Here is a 24,948-nt window from a genome sequence, read left to right on the forward strand (position 1 = left end):
CTCCTTCCCTCCCACCTCTTACTGTTCCCTCTCTCTCCTTCCCTCCCACCTCTGACTGTTCCCTCTCTCTCCTCTCCTGATTTTGTTCTCTCGGTCCTTCCCTCCCACCTCTGACTGTTCCCTCTCTCTCCTTCCCTCCCACCTCCGACTGTTCCCTCTCTCTCCTTCCTTCCCACCACCGACTGTTCCCTCTCTCTCCTTACCTCCCACCTCCGACTGTTCCCTCTCTCTCCTTCCTTCCCACCTCTGACTGTTCCCTCTCTCTCCTTCCCACCTCTGACTGTTCCCTCTCTCTCCTTCCCTCCCACATCTGACTGTTCCCTCTCTCTCCTTCCTTCCCACCTCTGCTGTTCCCTCTCTCTCCTTACCTCCCACCTCCGACTGTTCCCTCTCTCTCCTTCCCTCCCACCTCTTACTGTTCCCTCTCTCTCCTTCCCTCCCACCTCTGACTGTTCCCTCTCTCTCCTCTCCTGATTTTGTTCTCTCGGTCCTTCCCTCCCACCTCTGACTGTTCCCTCTCTCTCCTTCCCTCCCACCTCTGACTGTTCCCTCTCTCTCCTTCTCTCCTGATTGTGTTCTCTCTCTCCTTCCCTCCCACCTCTGACTGTTCCCTCTCTCTCCTTCCCTCCCACCTCTGACTCTTCCCTCTCTCTCCTTCCCTCCCACCTCTGACTGTTCCCTCTCTCTCCTTCTCTCCTGATTGTGTTCTCTCTCTCCTTCCCTCCCACCTCTGACTGTTCCCTCTCTCTCCTTCCCTCCCACCTCTGACTGTTCCCTCTCTCTCCTTCTCTCCTGATTGTGTTCTCTCTCTCCTTCCCTCCCACCTCTGACTGTTCCCTCTCTCTCCTTCCCTCCCACCTCTGACTCTTCCCTCTCTCTCCTTCCCTCCCACCTCTGACTGTTCCCTCTCTCTCCTTCCCTCCCACCTCTGACTGTTCCCTCTCTCTCCTTCCCTCCCACCTCTTACTGTTCCCTCTCTCTCCTTCCCTCCCACCTCTGACTGTTCCCTCTCTCTCCTTCTCTCCTGATTTTGTTCTCTCGGTCCTTCCCTCCCACCTCTGACTGTTCCCTCTCTCTCCTTCCCTCCCACCTCCGACTGTTCCCTCTCTCTCCTTCCCTCCCACCTCCGACTGTTCCCTCTCTCTCCTTCCTTCCCACCACCGACTGTTCCCTCTCTCTCCTTACCTCCCACCTCCGACTGTTCCCTCTCTCTCCTTCCTTCCCACCTCTGCTGTTCCCTCTCTCTCCTTCCCTCCCACCTCTGACTGTTCCCTCTCTCTCCTTCCCTCCCACCGCTGACTGTTCCCTCTCTCTCCTTACCTCCCACCTCCGACTGTTCCCTCTCTCTCCTTCCTTCCCACCACCGACTGTTCCCTCTCTCTCCTTACCTCCCACCTCCGACTGTTCCCTCTCTCTCCTTCCTTCCCACCTCTGACTGTTCCCTCTCTCTCCTTCCCACCTCTGACTGTTCCCTCTCTCTCCTTCCTTCCCACCTCTGACTGTTCCCTCTCTCTCCTTCCCACCTCTGACTGTTCCCTCTCTCTCCTTCCCACCTCTGACTGTTCCCTCTCTCTCCTTCCTTCCCACCTCTGACTGTTCCCTCTCTCTCCTTCCCACCTCTGACTGTTCCCTCTCTCTCCTTCCTTCCCACCTCTGACTGTTCCCTCTCTCTCCTTCCCACCTCTGACTGTTCCCTCTCTCTCCTTCCCTCCCACCTCCGACTGTTCCCTCTCTCTCCTTCCTTCCCACCTCTGACTGTTCCCTCTCTCTCCTTCCCTCCCACCTCCGACTGTTCCCTCTCTCTCCTTCCCTCCCACCTCTTACTGTTCCCTCTCTCTCCTTCCCTCCCACCTCTGACTGTTCCCTCTCTCTCCTTCTCTCCTGATTTTGTTCTCTCGGTCCTTCCCTCCCACCTCTGACTGTTCCCTCTCTCTCCTTCCCTCCCACCTCCGACTGTTCCCTCTCTCTCCTTCCTTCCCACCACCGACTGTTCCCTCTCTCTCCTTACCTCCCACCTCCGACTGTTTCCTCTCTCTCCTTCCCTCACACCTCTGACTGTTCCCTCTCGCTCCTTCTCTCCCACCTCCGACTGTTCCCTCTCTCTCCTTGTCTCCCACCTCCGACTGTTCCCTCTCTCTCCTTCTCTCCCCCAAATCCAGCGTTCCAGGAACAAGCAGATGAAGGAGATGTTCCCAGATGGTTTTGGGATCCACCACGCTGGGATGCTGCGTGCTGACCGTAGCCTGATGGAGAGCATGTTCTCCAGGGGTTACCTCAAGTTTCTGTGCTGTACTGCCACTCTGGCCTGGGGAGTCAACCTGCCTGCACACGCTGTCATCATCAAGGTCAACTTGTGCGCGCGCGTGCGTTTCAAGTTCAGCTAGTCGTATGAACAGGATACACATGGTATACACTGTCCAACAAAATGCTTACTTTTTCCGTCTGAGGTATGAACTTGTAAGTCTCTATCATGTGCCCTTCACTCTTAGAAGACGGTAAGTCCGTGTAGGTGTCTGTACTAAAACACCCAGGCATCTTGGAAGTGATGCAGATCTTCGGGTGTGCTGGGCGGCCCAAGTTCGACAAGTACGGCGAGGGCACCATCATCACGGCACATGACAAGCTGAGCCACTATCTCACCCTGCTCACCCGGCAGAACCCCATAGAGAGCCAGTCCCTAGAGACCATGGCTGACAACCTCAACGCTGAGGTAGGGACACACACGCCACCATCAATAATATAGCTCTTACCAACCGATCACACATCTTCAGGACCTCTCCTTTAACAATCATACCAGTGCTTCCACTGCAGTCATTTAGCTGTGGCGCTGCACCACGCCAAAATCATTGCTGCTACACAAAATAAAAATGAAACATTGAAAATGTTAGAACAGTCCAAATGTACTTTTCCTCTGCAAACAACCCCATAGTTAAATAGCTTTTGTATTTACTTAGTCACCTTGTTGTGTGTTCTATCCAAGGTAAATATTCCTCTCAAGGCACATTGAAGTTGCGAGAGCCATCGGGAGGGGAACATCCATTCTGACAAGTAGTCAATGCACAACAATTCATAATGTAATAGTGGGAAAAACAGCTGTTTCCACTCCTACTTTATTTCTAAACTCCTAAATATGCTCAAACTGCACCAGCAGCAGCATGGTTAAACTCAGCAGTCATTCTCACTGTGCATAGGGGATGTAAATGTAACACAGGGCCTTAATAGGGTAACTTGGGTTAAAACGCCACTCTATTTTGGGGAGTGATTTAAAAACTGGCCATGATGCAGATGTAACTCTTAGTTGTTCAAGAGTAGTGGCAATCAGGGGAAGGGGGTTCTGTGAGAAGTACAGGCAGGTGGTGTGTTACCCCGGTTAGTGTTTTACCCCAAGTTACCCTCACAGGTAGGCTGTGTTTATGCAATTTTGGGGGGACATAAAATGCATCATTATGAATGATCAGTCCAATAGAGTAAATGCAGATAGGCAATCCCATGCTTCAACATATTTATTTCTAGCCACTATGGTGCATCAGTTAGGCTACAGGTGATAATGCGTATAGCTAATAGCATACTTGATAATATGGAACATGCATAGGCTATATGCATGGTCCAAAATGTTAAAAATATACTTTTTATTTTATTTTTGCATTGTAATTTCAGAAATGTCCATAATATACAGTGCCTTGCGAAAGTATTCGGCCCCCTTGAACTTTGCGACCTTTTGCCACATTTCAGGCTTCAAACATAAAGATATAAAACTGTATTTTTTGTGAAGAATCAACAACAAGTGGGACACAATCATGAAGTGGAACGACATTTATTGGATATTTCAAACTTTTTTAACAAATCAAAAACTGAAAAATTGGGCGTGCAAAATTATTCAGCCCCTTTACTTTCAGTGCAGCAAACTCTCTCCAGAAGTTCAGTGAGGATCTCTGAATGATCCAATGTTGACCTAAATGACTAATGATGATGAATACAATCCACCTGTGTGTAATCAAGTCTCCGTATAAATGCACCTGCACTGTGATAGTCTCAGAGGTCCGTTAAAAGCGCAGAGAGCATCATGAAGAACAAGGAACACACCAGACAGGTCCGAGATACTGTTGTGAAGAAGTTTAAAGCCGGATTTGGATACAAAAAGATTTCCCAAGCTTTAAACATCCCAATGAGCACTGTGCAAGCGATAATATTGAAATGGAAGGAGTATCAGACCACTGCAAATCTACCAAGACCTGGCCGTCCCTCTAAACTTTCAGCTCATACAAGGAGAAGACTGATCAGAGATGCAGCCAAGAGGCCCATGATCACTCTGGATGAACTGCAGAGATCTACAGCTGAGGTGGGAGTCTCTGTCCATAGGACAACAATCAGTCGTATATTGCACAAATCTGACCTTTATGGAAGAGTGGCAAGAAGAAAGCCATTTCTTAAAGATATCCATAAAAAGTGTTGTTTAAAGTTTGCCACAAGCCACCTGGGAGACACACCAAACATGTGGAAGAAGGTGCTCTGGTCAGATGAAACCAAAATTGAACTTTTTGGCAACAATGCAAAACGTTATGTTTGGCGTAAAAGCAACACAGCTCATCACCCTGAACACACCATCCCCACTGTCAAACATGGTGGTGGCAGCATCATGGTTTGGGCCTGCTTTTCTTCAGCAGGGACAGGGAAGATGGTTAAAATTGATGGGAAGATTGATGGAGCCAAATACAGGACCATTCTGGAAGAAAACCTGATGGAGTCTGCAAAAGACCTGAGACTGGGACGGGGATTTGTCTTCCAATAAGTCAATGATCCAAAACATAAAGCAAAATCTACAATGGAATGGTTCAAAAATAAACATATCCAGGTGTTAGAATGGCCAAGTCAAAGTCCAGATGTGAATCCAATCGAGAATCTGTGGAAAGAACTGAAAACTGCTGTTCACAAATGCTCTCCATCCAACCTCACTGAGCTCGAGCTGTTTTGCAAGGAGGAATGGGAAAAAATGTCAGTCTCTCAATGTGCAAAACTGATAGAGATATACCCCAAGCGACTTACAGCTGTAATCGCAGCAAAAGGTAGCGCTACAAAGTATTAACTTAAGGGGGCTGAATAATTTTGCATGCCCAATTTTTCAGTTTTTGATTTGTTAAAAAAGTTTGAAATATCCAATAAATGTCGTTCCACTTCATGATTGTGTCCCACTTGTTGTTGATTCTTCACAAAAAAATACAGTTTTATATCTTTATGTTTGAAGCCTGAAATGTGGCAAAAGGTCGCAAAGTTCAAGGGGGCAGAATACTTTCACAAGGCACTGTATCTGAGGCTAATAGTGGAAAGTTAGTGTTTCACATTCTTATTAACCAGCCAGTATTGTGATTGGCTGTGATATTGGCTGAAGGGGCATCTGTTATCAAACTGAGAAAGCTGTGTGGCTGTTTAGTGGCTGATAAAACAGCTTAGTGGCTGTTTTATCTAGTGGAGATCGCTCTGTCATTTCCTGGTTGCTAAAATTCTACACTGTTAACTAAATTTCAGTTTATGTGAGAAAACAAGCACTGAATGGTGTCGGGAATCATTGTACCATCTAAATCGCTGTGAAATGTATTTTCAATAACAGAAAATATTGTTTTTGCAGCTGTTTGAAGCTGGTGGACCAAAACAAAAGTTAACAATATTTGTCTTTATTGAAAAGATATTTCACGGCGACCTGTGTTTGACAGCAAGATGCCACTGGCCACCATCAATCATGTTCTCTTCTCATCTCCAACCAATACCCTTTTCACCAAATGAACACAGTACGGTAAGTCACCACTAGATGGCACCCACCTCAAAGATTCAATGAGGTCTTATTGAGAAGGAATCTATGCTGAGTATGGAATCTCCACCAGGTGCTGTAAGGGGGCTGAAATGACTGAATGTGATGTTATTGATCTCTCGCTCTCTTTCTCCCTCTCTCTGCAGGTATCACTAGGAACTGTGACTAACGTGGAGGAAGCAGTGAGGTGGCTGAGTTACACCTACCTGTACATCTGCATGAGAGCCAACTCTCTGGCCTACGGGATCAACCACGAGGCCTACCAGGTACACACGCATGCATGTACACACACACACACACACACACACACACACACACACACACACACACACACACACACACACACACACACACACACACACACACACACACACACACACACACACACACACACACACACACACACACACACACATACACCTATACACCTATACACCTATACACCTATACACCTATACACCTATACACCTATACACACCTACACACCTACATACCTACATACATACCTACATACCTACATACATACATACAGTCTCTGTGTTAGATGGACCCAGGTCTGGAGTGGTACTGTAAGGAACTGATCATGATGGCAGGGTTAAACTGTTCTGTCTCTCTGTTAGATGGACCCAGGTCTGGAGCTGTACTGTAAGGAACTGATCATGATGGCAGGGTTAAACTGTTCTGTCTCTCTGTTAGATGGACCCAGGTCTGGAGCTGTACTGTAAGGAACTGATCATGATGGCAGGGTTAAACTGTTCTGTCTCTGTGTTAGATGGACCCAGGTCTGGAGTGGTACTGTAAGGAACTGGTGATGATGGCAGTGTTAAACTGTTCTGTCTCTGTGTTAGATGGACCCAGGTCTGGAGCTGTACTGTAAGGAACTGGTGATGATGGCAGGGTTAAACTGTTCTGTCTCTGTGTTAGATGGACCCAGGTCTGGAGTGGTACTGTAAGGAACTGGTGATGATGGCAGTGTTAAACTGTTCTGTCTCTGTGTTAGATGGACCCAGGTCTGGAGCTGTACTGTAAGGAACTGGTGATGATGGCAGTGTTAAACTGTTCTGTCTCTGTGTTAGATGGACCCAGGTCTGGAGTGGTACTGTAAGGAACTGGTGGTGATGTCAGGGTTAAACTGTTCTGTCTCTGTGTTAGATGGACCCAGGTCTGGAGCTGTACTGTAAGGAACTGGTGATGATGTCAGTGTTAAACTGTTCTGTCTCTGTGTTAGATGGACCCAGGTCTGGAGTGGTACTGTAAGGAACTGGTGATGATGGCAGGGTTAAACTGTTCTGTCTCTGTGTTAGATGGACCCAGGTCTGGAGCTGTACTGTAAGGAACTGGTGATGATGGCAGTGTTAAACTGTTCTGTCTCTGTGTTAGATGGACCCAGGTCTGGAGTGGTACTGTAAGGAACTGGTGATGATGGCAGGGTTAAACTGTTCTGTCTCTGTGTTAGATGGACCCAGGTCTGGAGCTGTACTGTAAGGAACTGGTGATGATGGCAGTGTTAAACTGTTCTGTGTCTGTGTTAGATGGACCCAGGTCTGGAGTGGTACTGTAAGGAACTGGTGATGATGGCAGGGTTAAACTGTTCTGTCTCTCTGTTAGATGGACCCAGGTCTGGAGTGGTACTGTAAGGAACTGGTGGTGATGTCAGTGTTAAACTGTTCTGTCTCTGTGTTAGATGGACCCAGGTCTGGAGCTGTACTGTAAGGAACTGGTGGACGATGGCTGGGTTAAACTGTTCTGTCTCTGTGTTAGATGGACCCAGGTCTGGAGTGGTACTGTAAGGAACTGGTGATGATGGCAGTGTTAAACTGTTCTGTCTCTCTGTTAGATGGACCCAGGTCTGGAGTGGTACTGTAAGGAACTGGTGATGATGTCAGTGTTAAACTGTTCTGTCTCTGTGTTAGATGGACCCAGGTCTGGAGCTGTACTGTAAGGAACTGGTGATGATGGCAGGGTTAAACTGTTCTGTCTCTGTGTTAGATGGACCCAGGTCTGGAGCTGTACTGTAAGGAACTGGTGGTGATGGCAGGGTTAAACTGTTCTGTCTCTGTGTTAGATGGACCCAGGTCTGGAGCTGTACTGTAAGGAACTGGTGATGATGGCAGTGTTAAACTGTTCTGTCTCTGTGTTAGATGGACCCAGGTCTGGAGCGGTACTGTAAGGAACTGGTGATGATGGCAGGGTTAAACTGTTCTGTCTCTGTGTTAGATGGACCCAGGTCTGGAGCTGTACTGTAAGGAACTGGTGATAATGGCAGTGTTAAACTGTTCTGTCTCTGTGTTAGATGGACCCAGGTCTGGAGCTGTACTGTAAGGAACTGGTGATGATGGCAGGGTTAAACTGTTCTGTCTCTGTGTTAGATGGACCCAGGTCTGGAGCTGTACTGTAAGGAACGGGTGATAATGGCAGTGTTAAACTGTTCTGTCTCTGTGTTAGATGGACCCAGGTCTGGAGCTGTACTGTAAGGAACTAGTGGCAGTCAGGAAACTGTACAAGGCCAGGATGATCCATTTCGAGAAGAGGACAGGATACTTCACTTCCACCGCCAGTCACTTCTATATCAAATACAACACCATGGAGGCACACCAGAGTTCCATAACATGACTTTATATGTACTATGTTGTATTGTACACTTTCCATGACATACAGTACCAGTCAAAGATTTGGACACACCTACTCATTCAATGGTTTTTACTATTTTCTTCATTGTAAATTAATAGTGCAGACATCAAAACTATGAAATAACACATATGGAATCATGTAGTAACCACACAAGTGTTAAACAAATCAAAATATATTTTAGATTTTAGATTCTTCAAAGTAGCCACTCTTTGCCTTGATGACAGGTTTGCACACTCTTGGCATTCTCTCAACCAGCTTCATGAAGTAGTCACCTGTAATGTATTTCAATTAACATGGGCCAGCATCCCTGTGGAAAGCTTTTGACATCTTGTAGAGTCCATGCCCCGACAAATTGAATCTTTTCTGGGAGCAAAAAAGGATGCAACTCAATATTAGTAAGGTGTTCCTAATGTTTGGTTTACTCCAATGTATTATATTATTGTAACTGGGTATAGATACCCTTCTGTGTAGGTGTAGTATGGCATGGTATTATCTACAAATAAACTCATCATGAATGATGGTACAGTAACATGCAATATACAACTAGATAACAGCTGTTCCTTATGTCATGTTTGTGTTTGTCCACCTCCTCCTCCATGCAGACGTCCAACGAGCTGTTCAACTCCCAGAAGACAGAGGCTGACATCCTCAGCATCGTCTCCAAGGCCGAGGAGTTTGAACAGGTCAAGGTGAGAGGTCACAGGTCACACCGTGAGGTCACTCATCACACATTATAGACTGCTGCAGGACACCTGCTCAACAGTATAGCAAGGTCTTGATATAGTTTGAGTACCCAGGTGGAAGTGCTCCTGACTGTGTGTGTGTGTGTGTTATTTTTCCAGGTGCGTGATGAGGAGATGGAGGAACTAGAGCAGATGCTGTGTAACTACTGTGAGCTGCCTGCTGCAGGCGGAGTGGAGAACGGATACGGCAAGATCAACATCCTACTGCAGACCTACATCGGCCGGGGAGAGGTGGACAGCTTCTCCCTCATCTCAGACCTGTCCTACGTAGCACAGGTGGGTTACAGGCACAGCACCACACACAGCACCACACACAGCACCACACACACACTACACACAGCACCACACACAGCACCACACACAGCACCACACACACAGCACCACACACACAGCACCACACACGCACCACACACACACTACACACAGCCCCACACACGCACCACACACACACTACACACAGCACCACACACAGCACCACACACACAGCACCACACACGCACCACACACACACTACACACAGCACCACACACGCACCACACACACACTACACACAGCACCACACACAGCACCACACACACACTACACACAGCACCACACACACAGCACCACACACGCACCACACACACACTACACACAGCACCACACACACACTATACACAGCACAACACACAGCACCACACACAGCACCACACACACACTACACACAGCACCACACACACAGCACCACACACGCACCACACACACACTACACACAGCACCACACACACAGCACCACACACACACTACACACAGCACCACACACACAGCACCACACACACACTACACACATATGCTCTCTCTCCATCTGTTTCTCACATATACACACACACACACTCATACAAACTGAACCATACCTGAAGAAACTTCAACTTGTGTACATACTCTGCTTCACCTCCAAACTGAGCTAGCCTAGCCCCTCTGAGGGGTTCAGCTCTACCCCTGTGTCCCCTGCTAGGCCGCAGCCCCTGCCAAGACTTCCCATTCCCTCAGCCAGCAGCATATGGCGTCCACATTCTAGAGCAGACTGTTGTACTGATAGGGGTTTAGAAATGGTGTCTTAACTAATCATATAGTACACATCCATAAACGGGTTTCCTGTTTGTACCAGCATCTCCATTGTTTCAGAGGGATCATGAGGCTTTCATGAACTGTCACAGTTAATCTGCCATGCCGGGATTTCGGCATTATGCTCTTTATGAAAATCAAATGGTTTAATATATCTGACGGAATGTAATATGTTTGGCTGGTGCATATTTCATAATGACTGATAGCCTGGAATCTTTTTTACATTTGGAGTTTTTTTCTCCCCGCATCCCATCCCCTCTTCCCATCCCCTCTTCCCATCCCCTCTTCCCATCCCCTCTTCCCATCCCCTCTTCCCATCCCCTCTTCCCATCCCCTCTTCCCATCCCCTCTTCCCATCCCCTCTTCCCATCCCCTCTTCCCATCCTCTGCTGAACCCATCTATCATGGTTTCCGCGGTAACTGATTCCATGTGGCTGAATATTTGGAATTGTTCACAGCAAATTCCCTCTTTGCTCCTATTTCGCCCGATTTCAGATGTGCAGCCGGTTTGATGGCTGTGGCCGGGAGGCAGGCAGCCATAGTGGAATAGAGGGGACCTGATGGTTAATCCAGACTGAGGACTGATAGGTCCTGCTCCCGCATGTTACTGCCACTACACACCAACAGACACACACACACACACACACACACACACACACACACACACACACACACACACACACACACACACACACACACACACACACACACACACACACACACACACACACACACACACACACACACACACACACACACACACACACACACACACACACACACACACACACACACACACACACACACACAAGCACAGAGATAAAGTTGCATACATACATATATGTGCGCACACTCACAAACACTGGCAGACATACTATCTCTCTCTCTCTCTTTCACACACACACACAAACACACACACTCTCTCTACCAGGGGCTAACTCCCTGTCTCTCATGCATACCCACACACTCCTCAATGGCTTTAGCAACTGGATGATAGATAGAGCTGTTCTGCAGGCCGGTGCACTTGACCGCAGGACACTCCTGAGAGAGTAGATTATTGTACATGAGCGCTGAGAGACCTGAGACCACAGTTCACCTGTGTTTACTGCATGCTCTTAAAGACACATACACACAAAATAACTGGAGAAGGAAGGCAGCTTAATCATGAAGTTAGTCAATCTCAATAATCTCCCTGGTTGGAACTATGCTGGTGCTGTGACTCGGACTGTGAGGCCTGATATGTTTTGGCTGTTGGTCGATATTTGGAGTATGAGTGTGAGTGTAGGCTCAGTAAGGGTGTGAGTGTAGGCTCAGTAAGGGTGTGAGTGTAGGCTCAGTAAGTGTGTGAGTGTAGGCTCAGTAAGTGTGTGAGTGTAGGCTCAGTAAGCGTGTGAGTGTAGGCTCAGTAAGGGTGTGATTGTAGGCTCAGTAAGGGTGTGATTGTAGGCTCAGTAAGGGTGTGAGTGTAGGCTCAGTAAGGGTGTGAGTGTAGGCTCAGTAAGGGTGTGAGTGTAGGCTCAGTAAGGGTGTGAGTGTAGGCTCAGTAAGGGTGTGAGTGTAGGCTCAGTAAGGGTGTGAGTGTAGGCTCAGTAAGGGTGTGAGTGTAGGCTCAGTAAGCGTGTGAGTGTAAGCTCAGTAAGCGTGTGAGTGTAGGCTCAGTAAGGGTGTGAGTGTAGGCTCAGTAAGAGTGTGAGTGTAGGCTCAGTAAGCTTGTGAATGTAGGCTCAGTAAGCGTGTGAGTGTAGGCTCAGTAAGCGTGTGAGTGTAGGGTTTTCTCTCCAGAGGGTTTGATGTAGGAGTGCGGTTGCCCTAGTGGCCTTTTAACCAGCAGCAGACCAACATCCAGCCCAGCTGGTGTTTCTGTGTCTCTACCTGTCTATATGCCTGTCTCTATGTCTGCCTGCCTGTCTCTGTCCATCCTCCCACTCAACCACATGTCCCGGACAGAAGCAGATCTGACCAATCTATCACAGATAGCAGCCTCGCCCCGACTTATCCATCACAACAGAGCCAGGCCCAACAAATCAATCCCAGCACGGCCAATCCATCATGTCATTAACACCTGCCCAAATCAATAAGAGCCCAGCCACGTCAGATCTGATCAGTTTATCAACGAGCAGCGCCAACCACCTGATCCATCTGTCAGGACAGACATGAGCAATCCATCATCGCACAGCCAGGCCTGACCCATGTTTCAGAACAGAGCCTCATACCAGTCCCGCGGCTCTCGATCAGACATGATTAATCGTCCTACATCTTGATGGATTATTTCAGTCTCTGCATGACTCTCTCTGTCCTGCTGTACCCATTGTAGAACACTGCTCTAAGTCTGGCTGTAGCCTGTGTGTTTTTACACCTGCTGTAATACACTACTCCAATTGTGACTCTCTGTCTGTCCTTGTTTTTCTACTATAGAATGCCACTCAAATTGTAACTGTGTGTGTGTATTTCGTCCCTGTGTAGAACGCAGCTCGTATCGTCAGGGCTCTGTTTGAGATTGCTCTGAGGAAGCGCTGGCCTGCCATGACCTACCGCCTGCTCAACCTGTGTAAAGTGATAGACAAGCGTCTGTGGGGCTTCGCTCATCCCCTGAGACAGTTCTCCATCCTGCCTCACAACGTGCTGGCCCGTCTGGAGGAGAAGAAACTGTGGACAAACTGAAAGATATGCAGAAGGACGAGATAGGTGAGACAATACTGGGCCAGGTGTGGTTCACTACCAAATTAGACACAATTCTATTGTGTTCTCTAGAGGTGTGTGTGTGTGTGTGTGTGTGTGTGTGTGTGTGTGTGTGTGTGTGTGTGTGTGTGTGTGTGTGTGTGTGTGTGTGTGTGTGTGTGTGTGTGTGTGTGTGTGTGTGTGTGTGTGTGTGTGTGTGTGTGTGTGTGTGTGTGTGTGTGTGTGTGTGTGTGTGTGCGCTCGCTCGTGCTATAGTGATACCACTCCCCTCTCTCTCTGTGTCACATGCTCCACCATGTGAACATCGGGTTGAAGGTGAAGCAGTGTATCCACCCTTCCATACTGATGGAGGCCACCATCCAACCAATCACACACCGTGCTCAGGATCCGCCTCCAGATAACCCCCGACTTCCAGTGGCACGACCAGGTAACTATGTCGACCTCACCTAGGATCACCTCGTTGTCTCTCGCTCTCTCTCTCTCTCTCCCTCTCACACACACACACACACACACACACACACACACACACACACACACACACACACACACACACACACACACACACACACACACACACACACACACACACACACACACACACACACACACACACACACACACACACACACACAGTACACAAACAGTAGGCATTATCACAGCACTCTTTAAGTGTGTCGAAATGCTGTTAACAGTAGAAATGTGTGTGTGAAGTGTCAGTAGTCTGTCAGTATGGAGCTGTCCTCTCCACCAATGGCCCTGCTCCTTTCCTCCTCCAGCCAGTGGTAGATGAATGAGTGAAAAGTGTGAATCTCGCTGCTGTTCTACCTCTGTAGCCTCTGAAAATAAACGAGGTGGAGCAGCCAGCTGCTGAAACAACCCTGCAGCATCTGATTCTCATCACTGTGTTTCCCTCCTCATCACAGACTTTACCTCTGGAAGTGTACTGGTTGAGGGCTCTTCTTTTCTTTTGATGTTTAAAATTAAGGTTTATTTAAAGGGGAGATGGCTGATTCTAGATCAGTGTTTAGGTGCATCACCTTCTTGTACTATTATCCTGCGGCTTTAATACTACATATGAGTTAGGCTATAGAATCTCTATGGAGATTGGAGAATGTCATCGAGGCAGATGACTCCTGTAGTTTGTGAGGGAGTCGGGGTGGGATAGGAGGCCCGCTGTAGCCCGGCTGTGTATGAAGATGAATGTTTGTGTGATTAGCGATGCATGCTCTGCTCATGGGAGAGTTGTAATGGGACACCCCCAGCTTAGCCAGTGATCCCTGCTGCATATGTACACACGCCTTGCCGCGCAAGCTAGCCACGACACATGTAGAGACACATGAGATCTCCTTCTCCCTAACTCTAACCCAAGCCACGGACTCCAGGATCATGACTCATTCTAATAGGGAGCTGGATCTCGTTTTCTAATATGAATGTGTGGTTCCCCACTCCCTTTAGTGTTCTTCTGTTTTGGGGTCATCCGAATGCTGTGCATTTATCATGAGTAGGACCCAGAATTGTTCCTGGCTCAGGTCATATGGTTGGGAATAACTCCAAGCCCTAATCAAGAGTAGTGTCCCTGATATCTTTAGAAATGTACTGGGCTAGGGACCAGGACAGAAGATGACATTATAGCTGTTGTTGTAGTGTGTTTGTCTGTACAAACTGGACTGTCTCCTCTCTCCATGTGTCATAAAGCAGTCTCCTGGACCTGTGGTCTGTTAGCCAGCCAGCAGTTGTTTCCACAGCAGTGGAAAGGAATTAGCGTACAGTGTTCTACAGGGGGTCAGCGCCGAGCAGAGAAATGCACAGTACAGTGCACCTCCTACTGGGGAGAGAGGAGAGGATAGGGCTGATGTTTCTGTTTGGAGTCACCTCAAAACCCATTCCTGAACATTTTACACACATACACACATGCACCACAACACACGCACCTACTAACAAATACACAAGTACATTGCTTTGTTTTGAATTGCTACTATCTGGTTAAACATCCTGGGAGTGCTCTGATCTTCTAATGCCACTGATTCTTCATGCTTCTGCCCTCTCCTCTCCTCTGCCTCTCCTCTGCCTCTCTCCTCTACCTCTCTCCTCTACCTCTCTCCTCTCTCCTCTACCTTTCTCCTCTCTCCTCTACCTTTCTCCTCTCTCCTCTACCTTTCTCCTCTCTCCTCTACCTCTCTCCTCTCTCCTCTGCCTCTCTCCTCTCTCCTCTACCTCTCTCCTCTCTCCTCTACCTCTCTCCTCTCTCCTCTCTCCTCTCTCCTCTCTCCTCTGCCTCTCCTCTCTCCTCTGCCTCTCTCCTCTCTCCTCTACCTTTCTCCTCTCTCCTCTCCTCTCTCCTCTCCTCTCTCCTCTCCTCTCTCCTCTCCTCTCTCCTCTCTCCTCTCCTCTATCCTCTCTCCTCTGCCTCTCTCCTCTCTCCTCTACCTTTCTCCTCTCTCCTCTACCTCTCTCCCCTCTCCTCTGCCTCTCTCCTCTCTCTTCTACCTCTCTCCTCTCTCCTCTGCCTCTCTCCTCTCTCCTCTACCTCTCTCCTCTCTCATCTGCCTCTCTCCTCTCTCCTCTGCCTCTCTCCTCTCCTCTCTCCTCTGCCTCTCTCCTCTACCTTTCTCCTCTCTCCTCTACCTCTCTCATCTCCCCTCTGCCTCTCCTCTCTCCTCTGCCTCTCTCCTCTCTCCTCTACCTTTCTCCTCTACCTTTCTCCTCTCTCCTCTCCTCTCTCCTCTCCTCTCTCCTCTCCTCTCTCCTCTCCTCTCTCCTCTCTCCTCTGCCTCTCTCCTCTCTCCTCTACCTCTCTCCTCTCCTCCTCTCCTTTCTCCTCTCTCCTCTCCTCTCTCCTCTCTCTCTCTCTCCTCTCTCCTCTCTCCTCTCCTCTGCCTCTCTCTCTCTCTCTCTGCCTCTCTCCTCTCTCCTCTACCTTTCTCCTCTCTCCTCTCTCCTCTCCCTCTCCTCTCTGCCTCTCTCTCCTCTCTCTTCTACCTCTCTCCTCTCTCATCTGCCTCTCTCCTCTCTCCTCTACCTCTCTCCTCTCTCATCTGCCTCTCTCCTCTCTCCTCTGCCTCTCTCCTCTCCTCTGCCTCTCCTCTCTGCTCTGCCTCTCTCCTCTCCTCTGCCTCTCCTCTCTCCCTCTGCCTCTCTCCTCTCTCCTCTACCTTTCTCCTCTCTCTCTCTCTCTCTCTCCCTCTCTCCTCTCCTCTCTCCTCTCTCCTCTACCTCTCTCCTCTCTCCTCTGCCTCTCTCCTCTCTCTCTCTACCTCTCTCCTCTCTCCTCTACCTCTCTCCCCTCTCCTCTGCCTCTCCTCTCTCCTCTCTCCTCTACCTCTCTCCTCTCTCCTCTGCCTCTCCTCTCTCCTCTGCCTCTCCTCTGCCTCTCTCCTCTCTCCTCTACCTTTCTCCTCTACCTTTCTCCTCTCTCCTCTGCCTCTCTCCTCTCTCCTCTGCCTCTCTCCTCTCTCCTCTGCCTCTCTCCTCTACCTTTGTCCTCTCTCCTCTACCTCTCTCCTCTCTCCTCTGCCTCTCCTCTCTCCTCTGCCTCTCCTCTGCCTCTCTCCTCTCTCCTCTACCTTTCTCCTCTCTACCTTTCTCCTCTCTCCTCTCCTCTCTCCTCTCCTCTCTCCTCTCCTCTCTCCTCTCCTCTCTCCCTCTCCTCTCTCCTCTCTCCTCTACCTTTCTCCTCTACCTTTCTCCTCTCTCCTCTCCTCTCTCCTCTCCTCTCTCCTCTCTCCTCTCTCCTCTCCTCTCTCCTCTCTCCTCTGCCTCTCTCCTCTCTCCTCTACCTTTCTCCTCTCTCCTCTACCTCTCTCCCCTCTCCTCTGCCTCTCTCCTCTCTCTTCTACCTCTCTCCTCTCTCCTCTGCCTCTCTCCTCTCTCCTCTACCTCTCTCCTCTCTCATCTGCCTCTCTCCTCTCTCCTCTGCCTCTCTCCTCTCCTCTCTCCTCTGCCTCTCTCCTCTACCTTTCTCCTCTCTCCTCTACCTCTCTCCTCTCTCCTCTGCCTCTCCTCTCTCCTCTGCCTCTCCTCTGCCTCTCTCCTCTCTCCTCTACCTTTCTCCTCTACCTTTCTCCTCTCTCCTCTCCTCTCTCCTCTCCTCTCTCCTCTCCTCTCTCCTCTCCTCTCTCCTCTCTCCTCTACCTTTCTCCTCTACCTTTCTCCTCTCTCCTCTCCTCTCCTCTCTCCTCTCCTCTCTCTCTCTCCTCTGCCTCTCTCCTCTCTCCTCTCCTTTCTCCTCTCTCCTCCTCTCCTCTCTCCCCTCTCCTCTGCCTCTCTCCTCTCTCTTCTACCTCTCTCCTCTCCCCTCTCCTCTGCCTCTCTCCTCTCTCTCTACCTCTCTCCTCTCTCATCTGCCTCTCTCCTCTCTCCTCTGCCTCTCTCCTCTCCTCTCTCTCCTCTGCCTCTCTCCTCTACCTTTCTCCTCTCTCCTCTCCTCTCTCCTCTCCTCTCTCCTCTCTCCTCTCCTCTCTCCTCTGCCTCTCCTCTGCCTCTCTCCTCTCTCCTCTACCTTTCTCCTCTACCTTTCTCCTCTCTCCTCTCCTCTCTCCTCTCCTCTCTCCTCTCCTCTCTCCTCTCTCCTCTACCTTTCTCCTCTACCTTTCTCCTCTCTCCTCTCCTCTCTCCTCTCCTCTCTCCTCTCCTCTCTCCTCTCTCCTCTCCTCTCCTCTCTCCTCTCTCCTCTACCTCTCTCCCCTCTCCTCTGCCTCTCTCCTCTCTCTTCTACCTCACTCCTCTCTCCTCTGCCTCTCTCCTCTCTCCTCTACCTCTCTCCTCTCTCATCTGCCTCTCTCCTCTCTCCTCTGCCTCTCTCCTCTCCTCTCTCCTCTGCCTCTCTCCTCTACCTTTCTCCTCTCTCCTCTACCTCTCTCCTCTCTCCTCTGCCTCTCCTCTCTCCTCTGCCTCTCCTCTGCCTCTCTCCTCTCTCCTCTACCTTTCTCCTCTACCTTTCTCCTCTCTCCTCTCCTCTCTCCTCTCCTCTCTCTCTCTCTCCTCTCTCCTCTCCTCTCTCCTCTCTCCTCTACCTTTCTCCTCTACCTTTCTCCTCTCTCTCCCTCTCCTCTCCTCTCTCCTCTCCTCTCTCCTCTCTCTCTCTCCTCTCTCTCTCTCTCTCCTCTCCTCCTCTCCTCTGCCTCTCTCCTCTCTCCTCTACCTTTCTCCTCTCTCCTCTACCTCTCTCTCCTCTCTCCTCTGCCTCTCTCCTCTCTCTTCTACCTCTCTCCTCTCTCCTCTGCCTCTCTCCTCTCTCCTCTACCTCTCTCCTCTCTCCTCTGCCTCTCTCCTCTCTCCTCTGCCTCTCTCCTCTCCTATCTCCTCTGCCTCTCTCCTCTACCTTTCTCCTCTCTCCTCTCTACCTCTCTCCTCTCTCCTCTGCCTCTCCTCTCTCCTCTGCCTCTCCTCTGCCTCTCTCCTCTCTCCTCTACCTTTCTCCTCTACCTTTCTCCTCTCTCCTCTCCTCTCTCCTCTCTCTCTCCTCTCTCTCTCTCCTCTCCTCTCTCCTCTCTCCTCTACCTTTCTCCTCTACCTTTCTCCTCTCCTCTCTCTCTCCTCTCTCCTCTCTCTCTCTCTCTCTCCTCTCCTCTCTCCTCTCTCCTCTCCTCCTCTCTCCTCTCCTCTCTCCTCTCTCTCCTCTCTCCTCTCCTCTCTCCTCTACCTCTCTCCCTCTCTCCTCTGCCTCTCTCCTCTCTCCTCTCCTCTCTCTTCTCTCCTCTCCTCTACCTCTCTCCCTCTCCTCTGCCTCTCCTCTCTCCTCTCTCTCTCTCTACCTCTCTCCTCTCTCTCCTCTGCCTCTCTCCTCTCTCCTCTACCTTTCTCCCTCTCTCTCTCTACCTCTCTCCTCTCTCCTCTACCTCTCTCCTCTCTCCTCTACCTCTCTCCTCTCTCCTCTGCCTCTCTCCTCTCTCCTCTACCTCTCTCCTCTCTCCTCTACCTCTCTCCTCTCTCCTCTACCTCTCTCCACTCTCCTCTACCTCTCTCCTCTCTCCTCTGCCTCTTTCCTCTCTCCTCTGCCTTTCTCCTCTCTCCTCTGCCTCTCCTCTCTCCTCTGCCTCTCTCCTCTCTCCTCTACCTTTCTCCTCTCTCCTCTCCTCTCTCCTCTGCTCTCTCCTCTACCTCTCTCCTCTCTCCTCTGCCTCTCCTCTACCTTTCTCCTCTCTCCTCTCTCCTCTACCTTTCTCCTCTCTCCTCTGCCTCTCTCCTCTCTCCTCTGCCTCTCTCCTCTCTCCTCTACCTTTCTCCTCTCTCCTCTCCTCTCTCCTCTCCTCTCTCCTCTACCTCTCTCCTCTCTCCTCTACCTCTCTCCTCTCTCCTCTGCCTCTCTCCTCTCTCCTCTGCCTCTCTCCTCTCTCCTCTGCCTTTCTCCTCTCTCCTCTACCTTTCTCCTCTCTCCTCTACCTTTCTCCTCTCTTCTCTACCTTTCTCCTCTCTCCTCTACCTCTCTCCTCTCTCCTCTACCTCTCTCCTCTCTCCTCTGCCTCTCCTCTGCCTCTCTCCTCTCTCCTCTACCTTTCTCTTCTCTCCTCTACCTCTCTCCTCTCTCCTCTGCCTCTCATCTGCCTCTCCTCTCTCCCTCTGCCTCTCTCCTCTCTCCTCTCCTCTCTCTCTCCTCTACCTCTCTCCTCTCTCCTCTACTTCTCTCCTCTCTCCTCTACCTTTCTCTCTCTCTCCTCTCTCTCTCTCCTCTCTCTCTCTCTCTCTGCCTCTCCTCTCTCCTCTGCCTCTCTCCTCTCTCCTCTACCTTTCTCTTCTCTCCTCTACCTCTCTCCTCTCTCCTCTGCCTCTCTCCTCTCTCTACCTCTCCTTTCTCTTCTCTCTCTCTGCCTCTCTCTCTCTCCTCTGCCTCTCCTCTCTCCTCTGCCTCTCCTCTACCTCTCTCCTCTCTCCTCTACCTTTCTCCTCTCTCCTCTACCTCTCTCTCTCTCCTCTGCCTCTCTCCTCTCCTCTCTCCTTTCTCTTCTCTCCTCTACCTCTCTCCTCTCTCTCCTCTGCCTCTCTCTCTCTCCTCTGCTCTCTCCTCTCTCCTCTGCCTCTCTCCTCTCTCCTCTACCTTTCTCTTCTCTCCTCTACCTCTCCTCTCTCTCCCTCTGCCTCTCCTCTCTCCTCTACCTTTCTCTTCTCTCCTCTCCCTCTCTCCTCTCTCCTCTGCCTCTCCTCTCTCCTCTGCCTCTCTCTCTCTCCTCCTCTCCTCTCTCCTCTACCTTTCTCTTCTCTCCTCTACCTCTCTCCTCTCTCCTCTGCCTCTCTCTCATCTGCCTCTCCTCTCTCCTCTGCCTCTCTCCTCTACCTCTCTCCTCTCTACTCTACCTCCTCTCCCTCTCTCCTCTACCTTTCTCTTCTCTCCTCTACCTCTCTCCTCTCTCCTCTGCCTCCCTCCTCTCTCCTCTGCCTCTCTCCTCTCTCCTCTACCTTTCTCTTCTCTCCTCTACCTCTCTCCTCTCTCCTCTGCCTCTCTCCTCTCTCCTCTACCTTTCTCTTCTCTCCTCTACCTCTCTCCTCTCTCCTCTGCCTCTCCTCTCTCCTCTGCCTCTCACCTACCTCTCTCCTCTCTCCTCTACCTTTCTCCTCTCTCCTCTACCTCTCCTCTCTCCTCTGCCTCTCCTCTCTCCGCTGCCTCTCCTCTCTCCTCTACCTCTCTCCTCTCCTCTCTCCTCTGCCTCTCCTCTCTCCTCTGCCTCTCTCCTCTCTCCTCTACCTTTCTCTTCTCTCCTCTACCTCTCTCCTCTCTCCTCTGCCTCTCCTCTCTCCTCTGCCTCTCACCTACCTCTCTCCTCTCTCCTCTACCTCTCTCCTCTGCCTCTCTCCTCTCTCATCTACCTTTCTCTTCTCTCCTCTACCTCTCTCCTCTCTCCTCTGCCTCTCCTCTCTCCTCTACCTCTCTCCTCTCTCCTCTGCCTCTCTCCTCTCTCCTCTACCTTTCTCTTCTCTCCTCTACCTCTCTCCTCTCTCCTCTGCCTCTCCTCTCTCCTCTGCCTCTCCTCTCTCCTCTGCCTCTCCTCTCTCCGCTGCCTCTCCTCTCTCCTCTACCTCTCTCCTCTCCTCTCTCCTCTGCCTCTCCTCTCTCCTCTGCCTCTCTCCTCTCTCCTCTACCTTTCTCTTCTCTCCTCTACCTTTCTCTTCTCTCCTCTACCTCTCTCCTCTCTCCTCTGCATCTCCTCTCTCCTCTGCCTCTACTCTCTCCTCTGCCTCTCCTCTCTCCTCTACCTCTCTCCTCTCTCCTCTGCCTCTGTCCTCTCTCCTCTGCCTCTCCTCTCTCCTCTGCCTCTCCTCTCTCCTCTGCCTCTCTCCTCTCTCCTCTGCCTCTCCTCTCTCCTCTGCCTCTCTCCTCTCTCCTCTGCCTCTCTCCTCTCTCCTCTGCCTCTCCTCTCTCCTCTACCTCTCCTCTCTCCTCTGCCTCTCCTCTCTCCTCTGCCTCTCCTCTCTCCTCTGCCTCTCTCCTCTCTCCTCTGCCTCTCTCCTCTCTCCTCTGCCTCTCCTCTCTCCTCTGCCTTTCTTTTCTCTCCTCTGCCTCTCCTCTCTCCTCTGCCTCTCTCCTCTCTCCTCTCTCCTCTACCTTTCTCTTCTCTCCTCTACCTCTCTCCTCTCTCCTCTGCCTCTCCTCTCCTCTCTCCTCTACCTTTCTCTTCTCTCCTCTACCTCTCTCCTCTCTCCTCTGCCTCTCCTCTCCTCTCTCCTCTACCTTTCTCTTCTCTCCTCTACCTCTCTCCTCTCTCCTCTGCCTCTCATCTGCCTCTCCTCTCTCCTCTGCCTCTCTCCTCTACCTCTCTCCTCTCTCCTCTACCTCTCTCCTCTCTCCTCTACCTTTCTCCTCTCTCCTCTACCTTTCTCTTCTCTCCTCTACCTCTCTCCTCTCTCCTCTGCCTCTCCTCTCTCCTCTGCCTCTCTCCTCTCTCCTCTACCTTTCTCTTCTCTCCTCTACCTCTCTCCTCTACCTCTCTCCTCTCTCCTCTACCTTTCTCTTCTCTCCTCTACCTTTCTCTTCTCTCCTCTACCTCTCTCCTCTACCTCTCTCCTCTCTCCTCTACCTCTCTCCTCTCTCCTCTGCCTCTCCTCTCTCCTCTGCCTCTCTCCTCTACCTCTCTCCTCTCTCCTCTGCCTCTCCTCTCTCCTCTGCCTCTCTCCTCTACCTCTCTCCTCTCTCCTCTACCTTTCTCTTCTCTCCTCTACCTCTCTCCTCTCTCCTCTGCCTCTCCTCTCTCCTCTGCCCCTCTCTTCTACCTCTCTCCTCTCTCCTCTACCTTTCTCTTCTCTCCTCTACCTTTCTCCTCTCTCCTCTCCTCTCTCCTCTCCTCTCTCCTCTCCTCTCTCCTCTCCTCTCTCCTCTCTCCTCTCCTCTATCCTCTCTCCTCTGCCTCTCTCCTCTCTCCTCTACCTTTCTCCTCTCTCCTCTACCTCTCTCCCCTCTCCTCTGCCTCTCTCCTCTCTCTTCTACCTCTCTCCTCTCTCCTCTGCCTCTCTCCTCTCTCCTCTACCTCTCTCCTCTCTCATCTGCCTCTCTCCTCTCTCCTCTACCTCTCTCCTCTCTCCTCTGCCTCTCCTCTCCTCTCTCCTCTCTTAGTGTTACGGTTCAGTGGGAGAGCCCTGGTGGCTGTGGGTGGAGGACACCATCATCTACCATTCAGAGTATCTGCTCCTACAGAAGAAATAGGTGGGTTTCTGGGTACCAGAACTTCTAGAATGTGTCTGAGAGCCACTCCTGTGTTCCCTTAGGGCAAAGGTTGCCCCTAACTACAGATCTAGGATCAGATTACCTGACCCCTAATCCTAACCTTAACCATTACAGGTACGGAATATATCTGACCCTGTATCAGTGGATATGGTTGAGCCTAGTCTTTCTTACCTTGTGTGTGTTTTCCAGGTGGTGAGTGGGGAGCCCCAACAGCTGGTGTTCACCATCCCTATCTTTGAGCCCATCTTCCACACGCTCTACCACACCAACACCAACGTCCTGCTGGGGGCGCCAACGGGCTCCGGTAAAACCATCACTGCCGAGTTGGCCATGTTCCCAGTCTTCAACCAGTACCCTACCTCCAAGCTCTGTCTGCCCCCCTTCACTCTATCTCTCTCTCTTTTTCTCTTTCTATATCGCTATACATTTCTCTCTGTTTATATCCTTGCTCTGTGTGTGTTCTCAGGTGGTGTACATTGCCCCTCTGAAAGCTCTGGTCAGGGAGAGGGTTGAGGACTGGAAGATCAGGATAGAGGAAAAACTGGGGAAGAAGTGAGAGACGTGGTTATAACCATGTGCATTTCAGTTGCATTCACATCTGTCAATGACCATCAGCTGTGGTATATCCATCCATCTATCCATCCATCTATTGTCTCTTTCTTGCTCTCTCCCCTCCCTCTCCCTCCTTCCCTCTCTCCTCGTCCCTAGGGTTGTGGAGCTGACAGGTGATGTGACTCCAGACATGCGGGCCATCGCCGCGGCCGACCTGATCGTGACCACGGCAGAGAAGTGGGACGGCGTGAGTCGCTAAAGGCAGAACCGCAGCTACGTCCAGAATGTAGCCATCCTCATCATCGTTGAGATCCACCTGCTAGGTACCACAGCCTAGTTCTATCTAGAAGCATATAGAGAGATCTTTAATATCTATGGGTATGGTTCTTGCCTCACAAACCCCATGAAATCAAAACTTTTATCCTCATACAAACAGAACGTTCAATAGAGCCTAAACTTTAACCCTTATAAACCCTCATACAAACAGAACGTTCAATAGAGCCTAAACTTTAACCCTCATAAACCCTCATACAAACAGAACGTTCTATAGAGCCTAAACTTTAACCCTCATAAACCCTCATACAAACAGAACATTCTTTAGAGCCTAAACTTTAACCCTCATAAAACCTCATACAAACAGAACGTTCTATAGAGCCTAAACTTTAACCCTCATAAACCCTCATACAAACAGAACGTTCTATAGAGCCTAAACTTTTACCTTCGTAAACCCTCATACAAACAGAACGTTCTATAGAGCCTAAACTTTAACCCTCATAAACCCTCATACAAACAGAACGTTCTATAGAGCCTAAACTTTTACCTTCGTAAACCCTCATACAAACAGAACGTTCTATAGAGCCTAAACTTTAACCCTCATAAACCCTCATACAAACAGAACGTTCTATAGAGCCTAAACTTTTACCTTCGTAAACCCTCATACAAACAGAACGTTCTATAGAGCCTTAACTTTTACCTTCGTAAACCCTCATACAAACAGAACGTTCTATAGAGCCTTAACTTTAACCCTCATAAACCCTCATACAAACAGAACGTTCTATAGAGCCTTAACTTTAACCATCACACAAACAACATTCTTATAGAATTCTAAAGAGTTAATAATAATACTACTCTCCATAGTGAAGTGCTTTGTCAAACTTTCTCACACTGGATTGTACCACTGTGTCTCACACTAGACCATACCACTGTGTCTGTATCCCAGTATCCCATCTCCTGTAGTTTAAACCAGCTCACCCTTTCACCTTTTGACCTCCTGTCCTCTGTTCAGATAGACTTCATGTCTCTATCATCAATTGGAGGTTTTGTAATTGACATTGTTGTTCTCAAGCCAACCAGTAAACCACATTTGTGGTGTTAGCCAGTGTTTTTTAGGGTTCATGTATCCGCCTCCCCTTTTCATATTTAATACATGTATATAATAAGAGTTATTAGAATAATACTGATGTTTTTGGCAGGGAATCCGTGTAATAGTTTTGACCACAGTACGGTAATGGTTTGGAGTTCTGTTTCTCTGGAGCCATGCTGGAGTTGCTCTGGTAATCAACAGAAATCACGGTACCAATGCGGACAGATGACTTGACAGTCCTTTAATAATAATAGCAGTAATCACATCAGAAGGGTATATAATAACCTCCTTGTCCACCGCAGAGAGACATGGGAACTTGTGTATGCCTGCATGTCCAACATGACCCCGGTCACACATGAAAAGCACATGTAGACAGACACTCTTTACATTCACTTAGTATTTTCTTTTTGAGATAAAATGT

At 49.9% G+C, this 24,948-nt stretch overlaps 1 pseudogene; it reads left to right on the forward strand.

Annotated features, from left to right (window-relative positions):
* LOC124006000 overlaps positions 1 to 24,948 on the forward strand; it is a 181,360-nt pseudogene that overhangs the window by 122,380 nt on the left and 34,032 nt on the right.

This window comes from Oncorhynchus gorbuscha, linkage group LG19 (genome assembly GCF_021184085.1).
Source record: "Oncorhynchus gorbuscha isolate QuinsamMale2020 ecotype Even-year linkage group LG19, OgorEven_v1.0, whole genome shotgun sequence".
Lineage (NCBI taxonomy): Eukaryota > Metazoa > Chordata > Actinopteri > Salmoniformes > Salmonidae > Oncorhynchus > Oncorhynchus gorbuscha.